A 26,144-nucleotide genomic window follows, 5' to 3' on the forward strand; every position below is an offset into this window, starting at 1 on the left:
TGCTCACTTCTGCTTAGCTCAGGCTATTTTCTTCCCCTCTGGTTTCTCCACTGACACCAATCCTGCCTGTCCAATTCTATCTTCCTGAAAGTCCTCAAAAGTCCTGGTCCACCCCCTCACACTTTTCCAGTACTGTTTTTATTGTGTCCTCTTTGTTTTTAAAAATTAATTCTACCATTTCAAAGGTGAAATCTTAGTTTCTAGATCAAAATTTGAATCCAAAAACTCAGGTTTCTTGGCTGTTCTGAAATATGTGGATTAAATAGAACAGCAACTGTTTCACATTATGTATAATAGTGGAGCAAAAGGAGAGTTCTATTAAGTTAGCAGTAATAGTAATGATTACTCTTCTTTAAAAAAATTAAGTAAATTTCAGTGGTAATTATCAATTTTCAGACACTTCAAATTTTGTTTAACCTTTATTTATTTTTTTTTTGAGACAGAGCATGAACGGGGGAGGGTCAGAGAGAGAGGGAGACACAGAATCTGAAACAGGCTCCAGGCTCTGAGCTGTCAGCATAGAGCCCGACGTAGGGCTCAAACTCACAGACTGTGAGATCATGACCCTCAACCAACTGAGCCACCCAGGTCCCCCATTTTTCAGACACTTCAAAAGCTAGCAAGGAAGATAAATCTAAAGTGTAGGTGAAGGACTTGGAGGAAGGTTGCCTTCTTCAAACTGCTTTCTTCAGGCTCTGGCTTCACCTCCTAAGTGATGCAGTTGTAGGCAAATTACTTAATCTCCTTGAGCCTTGGTTTCTTCTCTATAAAATAAGAATAATGATAGTACCTTTGTATTTATTGTAAGGATTAAATTGGTTGATATTTCAATAGTGCCTATAAAAATGCCTGAAATATAGCAGGCACTCAGTAAATAATTGTTGAATAAATAAATGAAGATATGCATGAAGGTTGAATAAACAACACCTTAAAACAGAATTGTGTGACTGCCCAGCTGGTAGATACCATAGCTGAGTCTTCTTCTAGGGCTAGCTGCTTGTAAATGATAAGGTAAGTAATAAAGCTGGTAAATGTCATTGGTATGAGCTCAAGGCCTCATTCCTGAAGGAGATGACAGATAAGTGAGTCACTGCATGGTTGGCTGTGAAGATAACAGCAAGTCTGACAATGCTGGTCGTTTTTACTGCCTGGAATAGTGTGAGACTCATCTGCCAGGATTGCTGAGTAATTAAGATTTTGACTCTGGAGTCATAGGGCTTGGGTTTGAATCACAGCTCCTATTATGAACTGAATTATGCCCCCCACCCCAGTCTACATATTAAATCCTAACCTCTAGTGCCTCAGAATGTAACCGGATTTCAAGATAATATCTTTAGAGGTGATTGAATAAATTTGCAGCCATTAAGGTGGGTCCTAATCCAATTTGACTAGTGTCCTTCTAAAGGAAGGAAATTTGGGCACACAGGGAAACACCAGGGATGCACAAGCACAGAAGAAAGACCATGTGAAGACATAACAAGACGGCAGTCATCTGCAAGCCAAGGACAGAGGCTTCAGAAGAAACCCAACCTCCCAATCTCAGACTTTTTGCAATCCAGACTGTGAGAAAGTAAATGTCTACTCTTTAGACCACCCCATCTGTGCTGTTTTGTTACAGTAGCCTGAGCAAACTAAACACTTCAAACATGTGATATCTGTAAACGTGGGTGGGTAGGTTTCTCTCTCTGAGCTTCAGTTTCCTCATTGGCAGAATGAGGACATTAGTAGGACTTAATCCATAGATTTTGAGGATGAAATGAGATTGACATTTAGCACAAAGCCTGCCTCACAGGCAGAGCTAAATATGTTAGCTATTATTATTATTATTATTGCTATAATTATAAAAAGTGATCTTTATTATTGCTGTTATTAGTGTCTTCAGAGGGACAGTTATCAGGTTCCCTCCCCATCTGATTGAAAAGTGATTCACACATTTGTTCTGAAACAAAATGTCACATCCTTTTGTAATCACAAGCTTATTTTATGGATGAGAAAACAACCTTCTTTTGAATGATTTTTGGGGTTTGGTAAGAAAGCCTGAATATTTACAAAAGTAAAGTATGACTATCAAACACAATATAATCAGCTTGAAAAAGAAAGTTTATTCAAAACATGAATTTAGATCATGATATTTAGTTTATGTAGTTCATGTACTTGATTCATTTAAGTGGGCATTTTGACCCATTTTAAATTTTTTCAAACAAGCCTACAGTTACAGCTATGATTTGAATATACTCTATAGCATTTAATCATGAAAACTTATTTTAAGTTTTTTTTTATTGATGTGTAGTTGACATACAATATTATATTAGTTTCAGGTGTACAACACAGTGATTCAACAATTATATACATTATTTGGTGCTCACCCTGGTCATTGTAGTTACCATCTGTCATCATACAAAGTTATTACAATATTATTGTCTACATTCCCTATGCTGTACTTGCCATTCCAATGACTTGTTTATTTTATTTTATTTTTAATTTCATTTAAATTTAAGTTAGTTAACATAGTGTAATAATGATTTCAGGAACAGAATTTAGTGATTCATCACTTACGTATAACACCCAGTGCTAATCCCAACAAATGCCCTCCTTAAATGCCCATCACCCATTTAGTCTATCCCCCCGCTCAACACCCCTCTAGCAACCCTCAGTTTCTTCTCTGTATTTAAGAATCTCTTATGGTTTGTTTCCATCTCTCTCTTTTTATTTTATTTATTTTATAACTGGAATTTTGTTCCTTATTTTCCACTTCATCTATTTCACCCATACCCCTATGCACCTCCCTCTGGCAGCCAGTAATTTGCTCTTTGTATTTGTGAGTCTATTTCTACTTTTTTGTGTTTGTTCACTTGGTATGTTTTTAGGTTCTACATATAAGTGAAATCGTATGATAATTTTTTTTCATCTGACTTATTTCACTTAGCATAATATCTTGTAGATCCATCCATGTTGTTATAAATGGCAAGATTTCATTTTTTATGGCTGAGTAATATTCCATTGTGAATATATACTACATCTTCTTTATTCATTTATCTATCAATAGACACTTAGGATGCTTCCATACTTTGGCTACTGTAAATAATGCTGCTCTATAAACACAGAGGGATGCATCTCTTCTTGGTTTAGTGTTTTTGTTTTCTTTGGTCAATACCAAGAAGTGGAATTACTGGGTCATTATAATCATGGAAATTATTAACCACAGGAACACTAAGAGGAGTTTACACTGAAAAGCATTGTAATGTGTTACTTCCTATAAATGCTTCTTCTAGATATGATTTAGAAGGTGGGTAGGGTGCCGTGAAGAGATTGATGAGGTGGCAGTCCTAATGCCTTAGTTCTAGCCTTGCCTTGGGGTCTTTCTTTGTAAAATCGAGCTGAAAGGGCCGGCCTTGCACACTCCATGATCCTTAAAAGAATAGCATGAGGAAATGAACATGAAGATGCTCTGTGAAAATACATTGGGGTCAAGGTTAACATTACAATGCCAAGTCATGATGATAGTATGTGCCCTTGATGTGATGTGATGAGAATGGCACCTTATCTCTGAGGTCTTCCTCCCCAAAGCCCATACTCCTAGTCCAACCATGAGACAAACTCAAAATGAGGGACATTCTGTTGGATACCCTACCAGTATTTCTCAAAATCGTCAAGGTCATGAAGAATAAGCAAAAGACTAAGAAACTCTCACAGACCAGAGGAAGCAGACAAGATAACTAAATGTAATGCAGTTTCTTGGATGGGGACAAAAAGCATATTGCTGGAAAAACTAGTGAAATCCAAATAAGGTCTACAGTCTGATTGCTAGTAATATATCAATGTGGGTTCTGTAGTTGTGACTAATGTAACATGGTAACATAAGTTGTTAGGAAGAAAGAAACTGGATGAGGGGTATATGGGAAGTCTTTGAATTATCCCTGAAATTTTTATGTAATCTAAAACTATTACAATATTAAAAAGTTTATTTTAAAATGCTTATAATATTTTATTTGGTTATTTCATTTTATTTCAAAGTAGCTTAAAAATTCAAATTCTCACTTTAAAAATATCAGATAAAGGAATTATGTGATAATGTGAGAATACTTTCAGAATAGCAGAGTCAATTATTCGTTTGTCATCTCCCATAACTAGAGTCTCTGCTTTATTATCATTGTCATTGACAAAATTATCTCAGTGCTGAAGAGACCACAGAGCTTATCATTCTCACTTTGCAAACTGAGGCCCAGAATGGGCAGGTGACTTGTCCAAAATCACAAGTCATTTAGTTTTTCATGGTGGTAAGAATGTGAAAGAAAATATTTTTTTATTGCATGTAAAGTACTAAGAAATATGAATATATACATGTGTTTGTGTATAAATATGTACATACATAATATATATCATATAGTGAATTATGTATATAATCTTTCTTTTTAATAGAAATAAAATGTAAAAGCTTAAGACAGGCTCCTTAGTGAGTCTGTTGATCTGGTGGGGGTGTTGTTGATCTGGTGTTTAACATCCAGCTAAGTTAAAGAAGGAAGTTTGAGAACAAAAACAAGTAAGTAAAACTGTGTCCCCTTTTATGTGACAGGTCTTCAGGAAGCATTGAGGATTTAAAGGGGATCAGACCCAGTCTCTAACCTTGAGGACTTCATATCCTGGTCTAGGAAGCAAACACCCAAGTGGCTTTACCCTAGAACCTGACAAGCACAGGGGCAGACATAGGTGCCGAGAAAGCTCCAAGGAGAGGCACCTAGTCCAACTACAGGACCAATTTTAAGGCATCCTTCATGGAAGAATGACCACCCTATATGCCTTAGAAGATAATTGAGGAGTTAGCCAGATGGAGAGAAAGGAGGTAGGGATACCAGGCAGAAGTAATTTGTCCTCTGAGATTGCAAGGAAGGAAGGAAGGGTGTGAGTTTAGATAAAGCAGGGGTTGAAGGGAAATGGGAAGTCAGCCGAGATCAGCCCTGAGGACATCAGTCATCACAGTGAAGTAGGATCTGAGACCGTGTGCTAAATTGAGTGGGCAACTTGGGGAGAGTGATAAAGATTTGGACTGTGGCTGAAGGAAAAGTCAAATGTAAGAAAAGGTAAATAAAGGGCTAGTGAACAATTCTGAGCTGGTTTGAACACAAACAGGGGAATAAGCAATTTCCTTTGGCAGCGTTCAGCTGTCCAAGTGTAGAGAAGGTACAGAGGAAGTGGATCTTGGGTTCAGTACTCCCAGGCAGGATGTGCAGACTATAGGGATCTAAAGGAGCCAAGAATGGCTGGTGTCAGTTGTTCAGTCATCAGCTGTAAAGTCCAGAATCGGCAGGGCAAAAAGGGAAATTGAAGAAGCCAATGGACTAAAAGAAAATTGAGGTAGCAAGACATTTGATGTTTCTCTAGGGATAAGGGCAAGTAAAAAGAAATCTCTTAAAAGAAAATTTAGTAGAAAATAAGACCAATCAATGTTTGAAGCTTCTGAGTAAATAAAATGAGATGCCCAGAGAGTTGAGAGAGGCAGAGGCCGTTCAACCCAGGTGACACTGACTTCAACAGAGGATACTTGAGGGTAAGAACTCGATGGGGTGCCAGGAGAATGCATCCTGGGTGTTGGTGCTGTCGGGGGTGCAGAATGGCAAGGCAGTAAGGGATGGAAATGTAGCAAGAAGAGGAGATAGGTGGAGATGCCTTCTGCCTAGTGACCAAGGATTACAGAAATGGGAAGAATGGCTAGAAGGGATTGCTTCTAATGTGGCCAGGATGGAATCAGTTCATGTTGAAGGCATGGGCTTTGGGATCAGGTCAACCTACCTCTGTTAACTACAGGCAAGTACATTAACTCTCTAAGCCTCCCTGTCCTCACTTATAAGAGCTTTGCTCTCAGAGGCTATTGTGGCCCTAAAGAAGGCCAAGCGCTTGTACCCCAGTAAGTGGGAGATACATACTAGGTGGGAGCCAGTGGGTTTTTTCTCAGCTTTGAGTGTGGCTGAGCATCCTGGTGGCCTGGCCTGTGTATGCAAGGCCTGCACACAGTGGGCAGAGAGCCCCAGTGGGCAGAGAGCCCCATGCTGCTGCCCTGGTGCCAGGCAGGGAGAGTAACAGTGGCAGGTTCTGGTATAACTAAGGGCTCTGGTTTCAAAACCAGTAAGCAAGAGTTTAATATTGAAGGCTGTTTTGAGATACAAAACATGGGAGAGGCCAACACCCCAAATCATTTCTGTAGATATGTGTTCTAAAAACAATTCCCTTTGTGTCCCTAATTGTTTTCCAAAGGGCTAATCTCTTGTCCACAGGTAGGGGGGAGGCATAGACACAGTAGGAAATAAGGAGAGGGGAAAGAAGTTGAATTGAGGAAGTGGCAGGAATAGAGATGAGAAAAACCTGTGTAGAGGCAACACTGTCAAGTGAACTCAGTAGAATTCCATGGCTCTGGGTTTAGATTGTGTTTATAAGGAAAGGGCCATTCATGAGATCCATGGGGTCTTTAATTCTCATTATATATAACATGTTGGTTATATTTATAAAATAGAATCATAACTACATCTGGAACCTTTACACAGAAATTAAGGTTGACGTATGTGCCAGATTGATTTATATTCTCTGATAAGATGGTAAAGTAAAGATTTATTTTACTTTGCACTCTTACAGCTTGGATTATTATTCATACTTTATTTTGCAAATTGGTGGTAACCCAACTGCAGCCAAATCAAGAGTTCACATGCCAAGTTTTGGTCTGAAAAAGTTTTTGCATCCAATATATATTTGGCCACAAAAATAAGGAGATCGAATAATAGAAGAGAAAAGAAAGTGCTTTATGTACTTTGGAGGTCAAAAACAGATGTGAATAGGGTTCTCATGGAGTGTGGCTAGCTAACATCTGGTAATCCCTAATGCATTTCACTGTCCATTTGTAAGTTTCCCCCAATGTTTAATATCAACAGCTATATAGGAACGTAGTGACTTGCACAAAGAATAAAATTTATAGATATCAAGGACAAAGCCAGAAAATTACTCTGTTCTTGGCATCCATCCTTCCTGGGCAAGGACTTCATATTTTCTTTCTGTTGATGCTATGTTTAATAAAGCTATGTGATTGGTTCGGTTGAGACTGAGCTGAACATGTTTTGTTTTGTTTCTTCTCTACGACTCAGTGACAAAAGAAACATAAAACCTTCTGCTTACTTTAATCACAGACCTCAGGTTTCTTCTATGAAATCTGAAGAAGAATTGAGAAAACATCCCCAGAAGGACTAGTTGTACCTATAATGGGGGAGGAGGGTGAAAAAAAGGTGGTGAGGAATGTGGATAATTTAGCTTATTTTCTTCTCTTGGCACACAATCCGATTTCTTGTTCCCTTTCAAACAACTCTCTTCTACAAAGACAACTCCCATTTGCAATGACATTTGCAGATGACAGCTGACCTGTCTGCATTTCTGACCACAAAGGTTAAAGATGGTGGGGGTTGTGCTGCAAAGCAGATGAAGAAGTTATGATTCTTATTGCTAAATGCAGTCACTGAGATTGGATATATATTCTCCATCTCATCCACAGATCCATATTGCATTACATAAATTAACAGTAATCTACACATTCCTTTGACAGAGCAGGCTGGGCTGCAGAATTGCTGGATTTGTAACTAATTCAGAGATGACAGCAAGGTATCAACTTGTGTGCCTACTCAGGTCCACTGATAGTGTCTGCCAGGAATAGGAGACATTAGAAGAATCCCAAAGTTCTTCACAAGCTCTGTGGGAAAGTGCCTTGTTGGTAGGTTTGATATGTTTGCCAAAGAGTAGGCATGGAGGGTAGCAGCATATGATCCCTGGTTTAACCAAAAGAGTTTTTCATAATAAGATCTGTTTCCTAAAGTTGGGAATTTTAAATTTAAGATCAGCCTACAGTAACAAATGAACGTGTGTATTATGCAGTGATAGTAATACATCCAATCATATGATGATGCTTTGTATCTTCAGAAGAATTTTCACATGAGACTCTAAAGTGATTTCATGAGATAAAACTGGGATGTATTTTTATCCCCATTTCCAAATGAGGAACTGAATTTCAGAAAAAAATAAGCAATTCATGCTAGGTCAGGCAGCCAGTAAATTAGAGAATTTAGGAAATATTTTGTCATCATTTGAATATTTTGTAATCACTCAAATTTCTGACTCAAATTAGGAGTCAGAAAACTGTAAGAACTATGGCTATGATTTTCTGATTCCTAAATTGTGCAACAACAAACTAACCCTGACTACATAGGAGACATTTACAATAAATGTGTGCATACACGATTAAATGACAATAAGTTGGAGATAGCTGACCTTTGAAAGGTAGGGATGATTGTATCAGTCAACTCCTCCAGAAAAAAATACATAAAGAGATTTATTATAAACTGTTGATTTGTGTGATGATGGAGGCTGGCAAGATTAAAATCTGCACAGTTTGTGTCCCAGTTGGAATCTAAAGAATGGCAGGCTAAAGAACCAGGAAGAACAGATGTCCCAGTTTGAAGGCCATGAGACAGGAGAATTCACTCCCACTTGAGGGAGGTCCAGAATTTTGTTCTATGCAGACCTTCAACTGGTTGGATAAGGCTCACCCACATTATAGAGAGCAATCTGCTTTACTCCATCTATCAACTTAAATGTTAATCTCATTTAAAAACACCCTTACAGAAAAACCCAGAATAATGTTTGATTTGACAAAAAATCTGGGCCCATTCAAGTGGACACATAAAATTAGTCACCACCAGGGGTGCCTGGGTGGTTCAGTCGGTTGAGCGTCCAAATTCAGCTCAGGTCATGATCTCGTGGTCTGTGAGTTCGAGCCCTGCATCGGGCTCTGTGCTGACAGCTCAGAGCCTGAAGCCTCCTTCTGATTCTGTGTCTCCCTCTCTCTCTGCCCCTCCCCCACTCGTGCTCAGTCTCTCTCTGTCTCAGAAATAAATAAATCTTTAAAAAATTTTTTTTAATTAGTCACCACCAGTCCACCCTTGTCAACTTGTCACCCTTACATTTCTCCTTAAACCATACTTAACCTTAAAATAAGGCAAATAGCAAGATCGTTCTTCTACCTAACACAATATAACTATCCTGGGTACAACCCAAAATACTCTAACCCTTTTCCCAGAAGAGGAAACAAAACCCTTGAGTGATATTTACTCTTCTCTTTGATATCTCATAACTCAAGTACTTGGGAAATCAGATGTTATAGACTGAATTCCCTCAAAATTCCTGTATTGAAACCCTAATCCCCAATGTCACTGTACTTAGAGAAGACTTTTAAGGAGGGAATTAGAGTTAAATGAGGTCATAATGGTGGGACTCTAATCCGTTAGGACTGGTATCCTTGTAAGAAGAAGAGACACCAGATCTCTCTCTCTTTCTCTCTCTCTCTCAATCTGTGCATGCACAGAGGACACACCTTATGTGTCCTTACATAGGACACAGCAAGAAGGTGGCATTTGCAAGCCAGGAAGAGAGGTCCCATCAGAAATCAACCCTGGAGACACTTTATTCTTGGATTTTCGGCCTCCAGAACTGTGAGAAAGTAAAACTCTGTTGTCTAAGACCCCAGTGTGCGTTATCTTTCACAGCAGCCTGAGCTGACTACTACAGTGATCAAGCCTAACCTGAGATATTTGTTACTATCACAGAAGAGGGAATTTATTTGAAGTATATCAGTCCAATTATTGTCTGTGTGTCTTAAACCATTCCATTAAACTTCCAGTCTGGACACAAACCCTAAATGAGGCTTTTTTTTATAAAGGGTATCTGAAGACATACTTTCCTGGTATTTTGAGGGCTGGATTGCAAATTATAAATTTCTAAATCTTCCCATGTTTCTTCAACAAAATTTCCAATAATAGGAGGATGACTGTGAAAGAGAAGAGACAGTCAATATTATGGGGTGTTTACCATATGTTGAGCCTGGTAGGTAAAATGGGGGAAAGACACACTTTATCCCCATCCTCAGGTACTGTTCTAGTGAGTGCCTTAGATTCCAGGGTGGGGATAGAGTATTTCTTCCTCTGAATCTTTTTTTTCTAATTTTATTTATTTATTAAGTGGGGGAGGGGCAGAGAGAGGGTGAGAGAGAACCCAAAAGAGACTATGCACTGCTAGCACAGAGCTCAATGCTGGGCTCAAACCCACAAAACCGTGGGATCATGACCTGAACCAAAATGAAGAGTTGGATGCTTAACCTACTAAGCCACCCAGGTGTCCCCTTCTTCTGAATCTTTAAGCTGTCATGGTAAAAAAAAAACTGATTTTAAAGGGCTTATTTGGAGGGTCTAGCAGAGACCCCAGCTATGTGAATAGGCTTAATTGGAGGTTATTCCTCTCTGGTTGTGGGAATGATGCACTTATCATCTTTGGCCATCACCAGGAGTAACAGATGCCCTAGTTTGATCACCTTGACATCTCGACTTCATGCCACCAGTTGGGTTATAAAAAGTGTGATTTAGGTCTGAGGAATTTGCCATCAAAGACAGCGTGTGTGTGTGTGTGTGTGTGTGTGTGTGTGTGTGTAATTTAAAATTTACTTAAATTATAGTTACAGAGCCAACTTCTAATTTGTTGCAAGGCCCATGTTTGTATGGAGGTGGTTTTAATTCTTTGGACTATTTTTTGACAAAGTTGAAGAGAGAGCTCTTGAAATACTTTCAATGTTAATATAACACCTTTATGCAGTATGTCTTAAGGAAAAGCCAAACAAAGGCTGGTCTATAACAACACTAGGTGTTTCAAATTTTCACTGTGCTGCATTCATAGATTTTGGAGATGGCCTATGAAACTGTAAATAAAAGCAATACAATTTTTCTGTGAAACAATTTCTGAACTCTCCAATAAGTACAATGTTAGATTCATTTAATAGATTGGTACAGACTTTCCTTGGGGAAACTAAAGGTTTTTTTTTCCCCCTCTTTCTGTATCAAAAGTTGATAAAGCAGAAATATTGCACAAATTCCATGGCTACAGAATCTTTTCTTTTTATTGAACAGCAGTTGTGGTTTGAAGAGTAACTCTCTTCAGAAAATTGTGGAGACTTCATAGCAATGGCTGCAGCTATTTGGACTTGCCAAATTACCTAATGGAATAGGTAAGCTTTATGTCTTTAAAATGACCCACTTTTTTTTTTCTTTGAAGCCTCTGGTACAGAATTTTTCAGCCCATAATATTCTTCAATTGAGTATTGAGTATGAAATTGACTGTAATTCTTAGTGTTTAATCTTTTCAAACCCCCAATATAGGGGGAAAAATTGGAATTTTTTAACAAGCCCACGATCTAAGAATTACACCAATGCTGCCTATGTTTCCCATAGACCCTTAGGAAAAATCATATATCAACACAGCTACGGCTAAGTTACTAACTTCTATCAACTTCTACAACAATGACGACAACAAATTCCCAAGGTTGTGGTGGTAAAATGAGTGATGAATGATGAATGGAAACAGTAGGGAGCAGGTTAACAGACAGTGGTACTCTTTACAAGAAGTTCAAGAAACTTCAAAAATAGCCTATGATCCAATCCAATCCAATTTTGAATCAAGGACATTTAAGACAATTTTTATCATTTTCTAAAACTACTAAGAGTTGAAAATTTACTCACATATGAAGATATCCTTAGTGGAATTAGCTAAACATAGATTGTAATAAAAGAAGATCTTGGTATGGTTGACCATATAAACCTATCAAGAAATTTGGAGGCCAGAGTTGAGGCTCGGGCATGTTAGCATCAGAGGTAGATGACAGGTCCCTTTCCTCCACATTTCAAATTCCCTCTGTATCCTTTTGCCTCTACTCCCAGCTCCCAGTCTCACTCCAATTGGACCCAAGGAAACTTGTTCTCCTGCCTTTGGAGAAAAAGAGACTGTTTATTCTTCCCTTACCACCCTACTCTCACACTGCACATTCCCCACTAGTAAACCTAGTCATGCCCCAGGCTTCTGTGGGACCCATAAGTCTCAGAAACTTGAATTCCATCCACAGCAGGGATGTAGTTTGATGGGAGGTGAGTGTAAAATGAGAGACACATGGTAGGAGAGCCACTACAAGGAGGGCCCTGAGAGAAATCATTCGCCAAAACTCATGAAGAGTTCTGGCTCTGTGAGTCAAACTCAGATGAGCAGTCTGAGCAGGTGAGGGAAGAACAGTCCTGTGTGCTCTACAAGGTGGTTCTGTAACTCCCGCCCTGAGTCACCTGCATGCTTTGGGTGAGTACCACAACCAGCCATCACTAAGGAAACAGGTCACTCCACCATGGCACATCACCTGGAAGCATAGGTGTGAGAAGGGAAAGACATTCTCCTACTATCTTCTGGAAGAAAACCAAAGAGCCAAAGGCAAGTGGCGATGGAGCTCCAAAGGCTGTGTGGACCTGATGATGCTCCAGATGAGGATATCAGCAGGTGATCAACACCACCGCATGAGTAGCCAGAGCAAGAGCCCCAGTCTGTCGAAAGGACACTGACACTCAATAAAGTACAAATGATATGCAGGACATCCACCTGCCCTCAGGGACTTGAGGGAAGACTTTTGGTGACTTTATCTGCAAACTGGAGAGCCACAAAAGCCACAAGTCCAGGCAACATTTGAGTTTCTTACAACTTAAAACACATTTGATCAAAACTTGTTTAAGATTACATAGGGCGTCTGGGTGGCTCAGTCAGTTGAGTGTCCGACTTCGGCTCAGGTCATGATCTTGTAGTCCATGAGTTTGAGCTCCACCTTGGGCTCTGTGCTGACAGCTCAAAGCCTGGAGCCTGCTTCGGATTCTGTGTCTCCCTCCCCCACTCATGCTCTCTCTCTCTCTCTCTCTGTCAAAAATAAATAAACTTTAAAAAAAGATTATAGAGCAAACCAAGGTTAGTTTAAGAATATATATTAGACCCTTTACTACTTCTTTCATGGACCACCTGCTCCCTTTATCTTTTTATTTGTTCGTTTGGGTTTCAGTTTTAGTCAAGAAAGGGCAAGTGAGTCTATTTAATTTTTAATTCTACACTTTTTCATAGCAAAAGAGGACCTTGTTTTAAATTCTGCACTCCTGGGGCGCCTGGGTGGCTCCGTCGGTTAAGCGTCCGACTTCAGCTCAGGTCACAGTCTCACGGACTGTGAGTTCGAGCCCGGCGTCAGGCTCTGGGCTGATGGCTCAGAGCCTGGAGCCTGCTTCTGGTTCTGTGTGTCTTTCTCTCTCTGCCCCTCCCCCATTCATGCTCTGTCTCTCTCTGTCTCAAAAATAAATAAACGTTAAAAAAAAATTTAAATTCTGCACTCCTAATCAAATACTATCCCTGTGAATTAAAACTTGTGCCTTGACGCCAGAACCCACAGTAGTATAAAGACAATAGTTGAATTCTGGGAATAGGAGGTAAGGAGAAAGAGTAGAGAGAGGGTTGAGGACTTAGCCTTTGGGAACGCTTGTAGTTAGGCAGTGGAGGGACCCTAGGAGAAGCAAGAGCTCAAAGCCAGTCCCCAACCCAGTTGTTTATAGTAACCAGTAAAAATACTGATGCTTGTGTATACTTTAAATATAGAACAAAGTGGACTTACATGGACATATATAGAGATGTACATATATGAATGAAGAATTTCTTTCTCTACATAAATCTATATAGATAGATGATAGATAGATAGATAGATAGATAGATAGATAGATGATAGATATCACAAATGCATATATGTGAGGTAACAGCAAGAGGCAGGAGAAAATAAAATTTATTTTATTTTAAAAGAATTTATTCCCTCTGATTCCTTCCAGTGTCACCCCATTTCTACCAGTGACTCTTTCTGGGATTGCTGCTTCAATCTGATGGACTTTGTTTCATGGCTCAAAGCTTTGTCTGGGCTTCTTGTCCTTGTTCCTACATGTAAGCTTGAAGGAGATAACAGCTTCCCAATGGTACCGATCCCAGGGTGCTTTAGCACCTTGTATGGACTCCTTTAATTTTACCAACACCTTTGTAAACTGTTTCTCATTAGGCTTGTCTCAGTTAACCTTTTGAGGGTTCCATCTGCTTCATGATGAGACCCTGAGTGTGATAGGATCCATGTTCTTGTTGATTTTCCTATAAGACATCCAAGTGAAGATATAAATAGGCAAGCAAAAATGAGTCTGGAGAAACCCTAAGGCTGGGAAAGTTTCGGCTAGGGAAAATGACATTTAAGAATCTTCAGCATACAGATGCAGAAGGGGATAGGTATGACCTTTTAGTCTTGGGGAAAGCAAGCCTCCCCTCTCACAGAACTGCCCACTGTGTTGAATTACCATCTTGCTGACTTCAAGGCAGTCTTGGACTGCCCCACCCTCACATTCAAGAAGCCTGACATCTCGGATTAAAGCCTAAACTAATTACCATCCTCCTTCTTAGTGTCTGTCAAGACTAATTTCTCCATGCCTCACATCACTGTTTACCTTGCTTATGAACAGAAGCCCAAATTTCCCAGGCATCCACTTTGGCCATGGCTCTCATCTCCTTACTGCTGTGTAAATCCCCATAATATGAACTGATTCCTCTCTCCCCTTCAAACTCTTTTACTTGAAGCAATTTTAGATTCTTAATCATATATTTATTTAGTCTATGCCCATAATGGACTATTCAAAAAGATGGCTAACATTTGTCCAAGAAGAGCACAAAATAAATTCACTTAAACCATTTGTTCATAATTACAATAGACACAATGCACTTCATCACTGAACAAACTCCATAATAAACATTTGGCCATGGGGACAATGAGGCAACTTATACTGATCATTTCTTTACTATTTTGGGTTTACACTGACATACATGGCCACAGACTGTTAATTGGATCTGTAAATACTCCCAGTTAAGTTTAATTAGTTCTCTGTGCAGGATCTAAGGTTATGATAGTTCTGGTGATAATTTTCAATATTATTTATTTAATTCCACAGGACGTTTGTTTTAAAAAATTGACCTAGAATGTGCTCTGAGAGAAAAAAAAAAAGAAAAAGAAATTGGATAAAGGAGTGAGAAATAAGAGTATGAAAAGATTAGTTACTCTGTAAAAAAAAGCCAATATGATTGTAGAAGTATTAAAATCCCTGTAGGAGATTTACAGAGAAGTCTGCCCTGGATTAGAATTTGATATCAAATAACTTAACTGAAGTCATACAATTTCTGTGCCATTTGTAGTTGAGTTAATAGCATATGTTCCTGGAGGATTACAGCCAATGATTAAGGAAATTAGGTTTTGTTTGAATTTAATTTAGTTATATAAAGCTGCTACTATAATTTACAGCTTTGATATTTAATATTTAATAACCCAGATCTTAGAAGAATATTAGATATAGCTGTGTCATTATGCCTTGAAATATTATTCCCATAAGTCATTTATATTTGCTGGCTGATAGAGATGTTCGTCAACTAGATGGACTCAACAGGAGTCCACTGATAAAGCCACTGCAGTTTTACAGTTTGCTGAGTCCCTTGTACGTTTCCACTCCATTTCCCACACCTGTAACTTACTGAATCATAATTTATCTGGCCGGTCAATTGTCATAATAAAGAAACATTGCAGCCTTACTTCAGCAGCCAGCTGTAGGAATGACTCAACTCTGCCGCCTTTCTCTCACATTTTATGTATCTGTGTCATTAAAAACCATAGGAATTTCTCTGTGACTATTGCTCCCTCAATATTTTTCTTTCTAGTTTTTCTTTCATTGCTTTGCCACACTTTTTCCGTATCCATCTCCTTGACTTTTTGCTCCTTTTATTCCTTCATTGTTCAGACACTCTGTAGTAATAATCTCAATTTCTTTCCTGTATAGATCTGTATCTCTTTGTAGAAACTGAATTTTTTCCTCTAATTTATAAAAATTAATCTGGAATTTCTGGCCCTATAGATTAGCATCTAAACATTCCTAATTTTTTACTCCCTCTATATTTATACTACTTCAACTGCTTTTCTCCTTCAGGGCTTGTGATTTAAACCTTTTATCTCCTTTATTCACATGTCTTTTATTGTCCTTAAGAATCCTTCTCCTCACTGTTCTGGTTAGTTTTGTTCCTCACAGTTGCTTTTACTTCTTAGTTTGCACTTCCTTCAAAGACAGGTCAAGTCAGCCCTTCAGAAAATTCACAAGGCACAGTCTCTAGACTCAAAGATTTTAAAGTCTGAACAGAGAATTTCCTCAGAAATACCTACCCTAACAATTTATTATATGTATATAATATATATATGTATATATAATATCATATAACTAATATAACAATATGAAACATACATATACATATGTAAATTATATATATTCATTATACATTATACATATACAGAATATATATATATTCTATATTCATTATACATTATATATATACAGAATATATATATATATTCTATATTCATTATACATTATATATATACAGAATATATATATATATATATATACACACACACACACACACGCACACATATATTCTATAGGTAGATGGCAAGGAGTAGAAATTTATAGAAATGAAATAGTTAAAGTTGGACAATACTTAAACATGCAAGTTAAAACATCAAGAGTTTGTTTGAAGGGAATGAAGAAATACATTAATGCATTATAAGAAATGAGGGTTTTTTTTTATGCTTTCCTGCCAGCCCTCTAAAAATTTCAACTTCGTGAGCACAATTAATGATGATGACGATGATAATAATAATAATAATGAAAACATAGTGATTAAGCACTTGGGTTCTTTAGTTAGATTGGCTGGCTGGCAATCTTGGCTTTGCTGCTTTATAACTGTGTGACTTAGGATAATTTCCTTAACCTCCCTCTGTCTCAGTTTTCAAATATGTAAAATGAGAATAACAATAGTACTCTGTTCACAAAGTTGTTGCATAAAATTTATAAAATGCTCAGAATCCAGTGTCGGATATAGTAAACTCTTAATAACTATTCAATATTGTTGTTTATTATTATTATTGTTACTGCTAATGCAAAATAAAGCACTAATTAGTAGGAAATAGTGGATCGAAGTGAACATTATGAAACAAACAACCATCCTGACAGTAATTGTAAAGTCATTTACCTAATCTGTATCTTTTGACATTATTTTGCTATTTTTCTGGAGTTAAGAATTCTTAGGCATTCTTTGGAGTAGCTCCCAAATAACACAAACTGAAGTCACCAGAACAATATCAACAACCATTCTTCCTGGCTAAAAATTGGTCCACATGAGGAATTGAAGAAAAATCCTGCATCAAGCATATTTGAGATACAAAATATTTTTCTTTTTAAAATTTCTTTTTTAACTTTTAATTTTTGGTAACTGGAGATAGTTGCTTCGAATCCTACAGAGCTTGGAGACCTGGTGGTTGTTAAAATTTTCAACACAAGAACTAGAGAAACAGTACATTTGTGCTAATGTAAAAAACAGTACCATAAAGCAACATCCAGAAGTAGATCAAAAGCTCTCACAACTCAGGTTAGAATTCCATAATTTATTTTAAGAGAATTCACTGAGCATTCATTGAGTGCTGGCTATAGAGAAGTCACTGGATTTTCCCCAGTAAGGAAGTTAAAAGCAGAAGAGGGGGTAACTGAAACAACAGTTCTAATCCTTAATACCTAATACAAAGGAAATGACAGAGTTTATTGTGTTCCACTGAGTCATGAAATACACCAGAACACTCCACGAAAGAAAGAAAATTCAGATTGATCAAGGAGAGAAACAAGATTGACTTTCTCTAGCTCTATTTTTATTTATTCACAAACTGGACCCAATAGCATACTGGAAACGGTAAAAATCTACATACTGACTAATACTAAATAAAACATCGCCAGCTAAAAGGGATTATGGGCAGAATCTACAAGATATAGAAAGACAGCAGCAGGGACAAGAAATCTAAGTTTAAGTTATCTAGAGGAGAGAGGACAGTGATGGGCATTCCTGGGAACAGATTGCCAATAGTAAGAAATAAGGCAGTAGAACCAAACCTAATAGTTATAAGGTTTTAGGAATTGCCAATGGTTTTGAATCAGGAAATTTGGGTGTGCATCACAGCCATGCCATTTATTAGCTCCCTGATCTTGAGCAACATTAAGCCTGTGGAGTTTTATTCTCTAAGTAAGGACAACAGAAATAATAGTATCTCTATGCATTACCACCTTATAGGATTTGAGGCTAGTTAAATGTAAGTATACTTTGAAAGTATAAATATAAATATATGAAAGTATAAATTAAATTTATACTTTTTATACATATAGCACTATTGGAATATAAATTGTTCTTTATTTGAAAGAGAGAGAGCATGAATGGGAAGAGAGGCAGAACGGGGGGAGAGAGAGATAGAAAGAGAGAGAGAGAGAGAGAGAGAATTTTAAGCAGGCTCCATGCTCAGTACAGAGACTGACATGGGGCTCCATTCCACAACCCTGGGATCGTGACCTGAGCCAAAATCAAAAGTCACATGCTGAACCATCTGAGCCACCCAGGTGCCCTGGAATGTGAATTGTTAGTATGATTCTGCCTTTGCTTGAGTTTTCATTGGTGAGGATATTACTTTACTTAATCATGTTATTTTATGAATTGTTTAAAGGGAACTAACTATCTGTCCAATACATGAAAAAAAATCTAATTTCTACACTGGTCTTAACTATATCTCCTCATGCATCACAATTAAATTTAATCCTCTATCTAATGTTATTTCTTCAAATATTAAATGATAGCTATCATGATATCCTTTAAGCTTTATATTCTATTAGAGAGGAAAATTCAAGGATTGGTTCAGTTATGTAATGACATTAGAGCTCTGGATTGTGTCTGGTTCCATTATTTACTCAAAATATGATATAGTTTCCAGGCCCTGGAAATCCTGGTCATTTTCTGCTAGATTCCCTTGACTTTAATATCCTTCTCAAAATTTGGAGCCTATATCATTGACAGACTCTCGCCTAGGTACACATTCCCACTCCTGTTGACCTTTCTCTTTGCCAGCAGAAGCCTGTTTAGTTCTGGTATAGGAGGGTGGTGTGCTCAAGAAGGCAGCCTCCCTTAGCCTTACCCCCAAAACCAAGAGGTGAATATTAATAAGTTTAAGCCAATCATGGCAATTTTATTACCCTGCCTTCTTCACAGTCATGTGATGGAGTCTTGGCCACTGAGATATAAAAGGAAGTCGTTAGGGGGGCTTTTTAAAAAGTTCTCACTCCTTAGAAAAGACCCTAGGAGGGGTGCCTGGGTGGCTCAGTCCGTTGAGCCTCCAACTTTGGCTCAGGTAATGATCTCACAGTTTGTGGGTTCGAGTCCCGCATCAGGCTTCGTGCTGACAGCTCAGAGCCTGGAGACTGCTTTGGATTCTGTCTCCCTCTTTCTCTGCCCCTGCCCCACTCACACTCTGTCTCTCTCAAAAATAAACATTAAAAAAAAATAAAAAAAAAAAGACCCTAAGAGCACCTGGGTGACTCAGTTGGTTAAGCTTATGACTTCGACTCAGGTCAAGATCTTACAGTCTGTGAGTTCAAGCCCTGTGTCGTGCTCTGTGCTGACAGCTCAGAGCCTGGAGCCTGCTTTGGATTCTGTGTTTCCCTCTCTCTCTGCCCCTCCCACATTCGCACCTCTGTTTCTCTCTTCTCTCCAAAGTAAATAAACATTAAAAAAGCTTTTAGAAAACTTCCAAGTCCAGGTTTAACCCCTATCCTGTCTGTGGGAAGCTTGTTTCTGAAGTTGTGAAGTTTGAACCTGCTACAGAGAACTAGAGATGATGGCAGGAGAAAAGTCAAGGTTATTGTAAGGCCACCAACCCATAGCTCCTTATTCATGAAACCACTGAATTCACAAACATTCATTTTTCCCTTTTCCAGACATTCTTATGCAGGATAATCAATTGTAGTCATTGTTTAAGCTCCATTTAAAAGTGTAGCAGAATCTGTTGATTCCCCAACCCATCCCTTCTGCCCACCTGAAATGATCTGTTGCTATAACAGCTAGTTGTCAACACTCTGATGTTTTTCTAATCAAATTCCCACACCTCTTCTCTTCCTGAAGGTGCAATGATGAGATGGGAGAGGATAAGTTTTAGCCTCTGCTTTCTAACCCTCAATCAACAGAGAATGGGATTTAATGGAGTTAGGGATCAAGCCACTCCACAGTCTGGTGGGGCATTTCTGAAATGCATTATACACCATTTCTCAGAGGAGTCCAGCAGAATCCCAATAGCCCAAAGCAGAAACCCACTTAGTAACACAATCTTTGCTGGCTTATTTCCATTCTTTTGCTCATTTTTTCTCCCCTCAAATTGCTTTCCTTGACCTTGGGATCACCTTTTAAATAAATTTTATGTGCATAAGACCTTGTCTCAGGGTCTATTTTTGAGGAACCCAAATTAAGACAAGTTGGGTATTATATGACTTGTAGCTGAAAGCGTTCTGGTGCAAATGTGGTAGAGTACTACTGCCCAACAGAACTTTCTGTGATGGTAGAAATGTTCCATATCTGTGTGGTCCAGTATGGTAGCCATTAGTCACATGTGGCTATAAAGGTTGTGAAATGTGACTAGTGTGAATGAGGAATCGAATTTTTCATTTCATTTCACTTGAATCCACTTAAATTTAAATAGCTACATGCTGCTAGTAGCTACCATATTGGCAAGTACCATATTGGCCAATTGTGAATCAAGTGAATGAGAGAATTGCCTCCTTATTTTTTTAAATGCCAGAATTATATTCCACAACCATACATTTTGCGCAGTGAAGACTCATATTGCCTAGGCTTTGTGAAGAATACAAAGAAGAACAACATAAGCACCTTCTGCTTTCTAAAACCCAATCCAGTCAGGGAAACACACTAACATCTAAATATGTAAGAACAAGATACATGCTGTAAGAATGGTATAAACAAAGCACTATGGGAAATAAAAGGATGCACAATTAATTTCTGCCATAGAAATCCAAGAATACTTCACTGAGGTAGCATTTGAGCTGAATCATGAAGATAAATACAGTGTCTTTAGGGGGGACAGGAAAAGAATTACATTTATAGATAGAGAAAGGAAACATAGGGAAGCAGTACAAACAAGAAGGAGAATGCAAGTGGCCCAACAAAGCTATAGAACAAAACGTCAGGTGAGGCCGAAAGTACACAGAGCATTGCATTTCATGTTAAATACACTTAACTTTCATTCTATGAGGGATAGATAAGTCTTCAAAGTGTTTAAGCACAGGTGGTGATGACTGTTTGTTAGTAGCATAATTGGTTATAAATAGGAATAATTGGAAACTCAGAATTCAGTTAGAAGTCTACAACACCAGTCCATGTAACAAATGGTGTTGATGTGAACTCTGTCCATAGCATTGAGAATAAAAACAAGAGGCAGGTTCAGACTTACCTAACACGTAGACGTGCTAGGTCCTGACCACAAACTGAAAGATGGTTATGAGACCAGAGTTGGAGATGGCAAGAGACTCAGGGAGGGATGAGGTTTGGGGGCAAAAGATACACGGACATGAAAGAGGTGCTCAGTAGACAACTGGACAGACAAATGCCAGGTGTTGGTGGTCAGCTGCGTCAAAAGATGCAGAGTATGAGCAGGAAGAATGAGAGAAGCTCTTGAAGTTGACTTGTAGCTCAAAAGGATGAAGAGTTTGGAAAAACCAAAGTGAAGCAAAGGGAAGGATTAGCTTTTGTTTTGTTGTGCTTTGTTGTAAGAACCACAGTATTTTTCTAGCTAATGTTGGGTAAGAGATGGCCACTGTTTAAGTTCACTTGTTGATTTGACGCATTATTTCAGGCTACTGAGTTTATTTTTTGACTACCAGTTATTGCACAGAAAAGTGACTGTGTTTTTCCAGTTGTTTGTTTTTGTATTTCTAGCCTGGGTGCAGTATTTAAAATATAAAATAATTGAATACAAGGAAAAGCTAATCACTTTCCTGAAAGAGGAAGTGGTATTATAAATATTGTGTAGTGGATGCTGTGGTACACAGCCTGTACTGTGGTACTGTCAGCTCCTAGCTGAGTTCTTTTCCAGGAACTATCCTTGGCCTTGACCACTATACTTCTTCCTTGGAGGCAGCCTGTAACCATTTACTGGTTGATGTAGCACTTTTGTTTCAATCCTGGTCAGTTCGGCAGTATCATCTCAGCACTTAGCTCCCTCAGGGATCAACTGAAGCCTGTGTTGGAACTTCGTGGCAGATCAGCTTCTCCATTGCACCCCTCACCCAGTCTCTCCCACGCATTATTCCCAGAGCACTCCCAATCAAACTAGGTGCACGCAAAGCTCCATCTTGATGTCTGTTTTCCTGAGGAACCCCACTCAAGGTGAATTGCAGAACAAAACCTTGGTATTTTTTTGAACTGATTTCTGATTTTTTAATTTAATATTATTTTTTGAGAGAGAAATAGAGAGAGCGCAAGCAAGGGGAGAGGGGCAGAGGAATAGAGAGAGATTCCCCTGCAGGCTCCATGGCTCAGTGCAGAATCTGAAGCAGGGCTCAATCCCACGACCCTAGGACCATAACTTGAGCCATCTGACTGAGCCACCCAGACGCTCTCTGATAAAACCATTTTAGATATCATTTGAAGTATCAGGATTCTTTTTACATTTGAAAAAGAAGATTAATGAGGTTTTTAAAAAGTTATGTTAATTTAATCAGCATGGTGCTGGTGCAACAATATGGAGACAAATGAATAGAGAGAACAGATATCTCAGAAACAGATCCTCCTGTACACAAGAATTTATTATATTATCAAGGTCATTGACATCACAAAAATATGATAAATATTAATGGCATAACATTTAAAGAGGAAAGGGATGACTATTCACTAAATGGTGCTGGAAACACTGGATAGGAAAAAATATTTAATTCTTATGTATTTAAATAAATCCCAGATGGGTTAGCTCAATTTCACCAATAATCAAGGAAACAAATTTGAACATCCATGAGATATTGTCTTTGACTTGTCATATTGATGAGGACATGGGGATAAAAGAGTGCCCTTATATACTGTTAGTGGAAATGTAAATTGCTGCAGCTTTTGAAGGGCAATCTGATATGTATTATGAGAAACTTTCAAAGTGAAGGGCAATCTGATATGTATTATGAGAAACTTTCAAAGTGCATATCTTTGATTTAATTTATTAAACTTTTAAATGGAAGAATAATATAAATATTAGGAATAACATATATACATGAGAAACTTTATAAAACTTAAGAGTTTTTACAAATTTATTCACTTGTGCACATGTAAAAATAAGCATGTGCAATCACATAACCACCACCCAAATCAAAATATGAAATGCTTTCAGCACTTTAGAAGTCTCCCTGGTGTTCTCTCCTAGATAATATTCCCCTCTCAATAAGTGAGTAAGACAGACACATTCTCTCATGCAACTTATGGTCTATTGGGGGAGACACTTTTTTTTTTGCGAGACAGAGTGTGTGCACATGCATGCATGCGAATGGAGGAGGAACAGAGGGAGAGGGAGAGAGAATCTTAAGTAAGTTCCACACTCAGCACAGAGCCCTACGAGGCAGGGCTTGATCCCACTATCCTGGGATCATGACCTGGGCAGAAATCAAGAGTGAGACATTTAACCCACTGAGTCACTCAGGCACCCCTGAGGGAGATAAATATTAAGTAAATAATTACACAAGTGGTTATTAACAATTTATATCAATATTACAGTGAAAACTTATAAGTGCAAAAAGAGAAATACTATGTATATTGGGGAAACTGAGGGAAGACACATCAGAAGAAGTGATATTTAACATGAAAGATGAGAAGGAGTTAGTTAGGCAAGGAAAGTGGGGAAGGAAAAAACCTTAAGGAGAGGGAACAATGTGTGTTCTGAGTTGGAAAAGAGCTTCCAGGGTCTGAAAAATAAAAATAGTGTTGGTTAGCACAAGAATCAATGAAGGAGGCTGCAGAAACAGACAATAGCCAAACCCTGCATTAATAAGCTAGCAAAAGATGCTTATTTATACCTAATCGTAATGGAAAGCCACTCAATGGTTTTAAAGGAAAGTACAACTTAAAATGATCATTTTGGACCGCTGTGAATACAATGGGTTGTTGGGAAGACAGTGGAATTTGCGAGACTAGAAAACAAAACCAAAGGAAACAAAAAATAGAGAATTCCAAATGTATTTTGAAAGTTGCCTCTACTGAGCTCAATGACCAAAAGGATGAGAAGGCTGAGAACAACAGAGATTTAAATTTATGTAAAAGAAGAGCTTTGAAGGATCTACATAAAATTGCTGGCTATTACCTCTGCTTTGGGTTTGGATGAGGGAGAAGGATTGAGGTAGAGTTTCACTTTCTACTCTGTACTCTCCAAACTAAAATGGTGGTGGTGGTCATGATGATGGTAATGGTAGCTTCAAGTTATTTAAAGGACCTTGCATTATTACCTGTGATTAATTGCCTTATTTAAAGGAAATAAAGGAAAGGTCATTAATTTGACTTCATAAAATAATTTTTATTCTATAAATTAAAGATAACATAATTCATATTAAAAAGCAAAGTATAAAACTGAAAGCAATATTACTACAAGTCTGATAGTAGATTGAGATAATTATTGAGTGGATTGAGTCAAATTATTAAGGTTTGGATATTTTCCACACTAATCAACAATTCACAAAAGGATAGAAATACTTTTCCTAGCTTTATTGAGATATAATTGACATATAATATTGTGTAAATTTAAGGTATTAAGGTTATTGATACACGTTTCAAAATGATTACCACCATAGGGTTAGCTAACACCTGCATCACGTTACATAATTACCATTCCTTTTTTGTAATGAGAACATTTAAGATCTAATCTTTTAACCACTTTCAAGTACATAGTACAGTATTATTAACTTTCTTAATCATGCCTTACATGAGATCCCCAGAACTTACCTTAGAACTGGAGTTTGTATCTTCTGTCCAACATCTCCGCTTTTCCCCAATCCTCCAGCCCCTGGTAACCACTATTCTACTCTGTTTCTACGGCATTTTTAGAATCTACATATAAGCGATGTCATACAGTATCAGTCTTTCTCTGACTTATTTCACTTAATATAATGCTTCAAACTCTATCCATGTTGTGGCAAATGGTAGGATGTTCTTTCTCATGTCTGAATTTTATTCTATTGTATAGATACAACACAAATTTTATCTATCCATCCACTGACAAACGCTTGTGTCATTTCCGTATCTTAGCTATTTTGAATAAGTTTGTAATGAACATGGGAGTCCAGATATCTTTTTTGATACCCTGTTTTCATTTCCTTTGAACATATGCCCAAGAAGTTGGATTACTGGATCATCTGGTTTTCCATAGTGACTGTACCAATTTACATTTCCATCACATCTCAACCAACACTTGTAATCTCTTGTCCTTTTGATAATCATTCTAACAGGTGTGGCTTGATATATTATTGTGGTTTTGATTTGAATTTCCCTGATGATTAGTGACATTGAGCCTCATTTCATTTACTTGCCATTTGTGTCTTCTTTGGAAAATGTCTATTCAGTTCCTCTGCCCATTTTTTTAATCACATTGTTTGGATTCTTTGCTGTTGATTTGCATGAGTTCTTTATACATTTTAGATATTTATCAAACTGAGATTGAAGAGTCAGAGGGAGGTGGAGGAAGGAGTGAGATGGGCCATCTCAAGCATCAATGTAGTAAGTTAAATTGTTGTGAGTCTGGCAGTTAGGCACTACTGTATATGTGTCATTACAATTTTCATATTCTTTGACTTGAACTTTTACCCCAGGGACTCTATTCTCATGAAATAACACAAATATTAAGATGTCTTTTTGCACTCTCTGTAGCCATTATTTGTAATACAACATTGGAAACAATACAGGGCACAACAATACAAGGTAAATGGTACATCTATGATTATCATAGTCATTTAAATTTACATGGAGAAATGCTTAAGCTGTCATTTGAAATGAAAATATATTTTTTATGTCTTCTTGATGCATTACCCTTTTATGACTCCTGCCTATGCAGGCTATACGTATACGTAGCCTTAGTCCTACCAGTATCAACAACCAGATTTTACCACAATGCAGCCACTTGATTTTAATCTTGGGCAATCTTTGGAAGGCCCAATTTACATCCCTGTCTGCCTTATCTAGCCTCTCAGATCTCCAGCCATTCCATTTAAGATGGATGGCATTCCCTGCAGGACCCCTACAGCAGGATTCAGATCCATTGG

General features: G+C 38.0%; 1 long non-coding RNA gene across 1 annotated transcript; it reads right to left on the reverse strand.

The window, feature by feature from the left end:
* Positions 1-442: 442 nt before the first annotated feature.
* LOC113600095 (uncharacterized) lies at positions 443-25,266 on the reverse strand. Its single transcript, XR_003421051.2, has 4 exons — positions 24,832-25,266; positions 9,763-9,853; positions 7,159-7,236; positions 443-764 (listed from the first exon to the last, which is right to left on the reverse strand). It is a non-coding gene; the product is annotated as an uncharacterized LOC113600095 (long non-coding RNA).
* Positions 25,267-26,144: the final 878 nt, after the last annotated feature.

This window comes from Acinonyx jubatus, chromosome D2 (assembly GCF_027475565.1).
Source record: "Acinonyx jubatus isolate Ajub_Pintada_27869175 chromosome D2, VMU_Ajub_asm_v1.0, whole genome shotgun sequence".
In the NCBI taxonomy this organism is placed as follows: Eukaryota; Metazoa; Chordata; class Mammalia; order Carnivora; family Felidae; genus Acinonyx; species Acinonyx jubatus.